Below are 306 nucleotides of genomic sequence, written 5' to 3' on the forward strand. Positions count from 1 at the left end.
AATAAGCCAGACAGAAAAAGTTGAAAATCACATATCATTTATATGTGGGATATAAACCTAAAAACAGCAAATGACCAGGACACACAGACAGAGACTCATGAACATGACAATAGTCTAGTGGTACCACAGGGTAGGGGGGAGGTGGAAATGGGGTGGTAAATGGGGGAAAAAATTAAAATAGTGTCTTCAATTAAAAGGAAGGAAGGAAAGAAGGAAGGAAGGAAGGAAGGAAGGAAGGAAGGAAGGAAGGAAGGAAGGAAGGAAGGAAGGAAGGAAGGAAGGGAAAGCACACAAATCCTTAGGAAA

This window comes from Pteropus alecto, unplaced genomic scaffold, assembly GCF_000325575.1.
Source record: "Pteropus alecto unplaced genomic scaffold, ASM32557v1 scaffold75, whole genome shotgun sequence".
Lineage (NCBI taxonomy): Eukaryota > Metazoa > Chordata > Mammalia > Chiroptera > Pteropodidae > Pteropus > Pteropus alecto.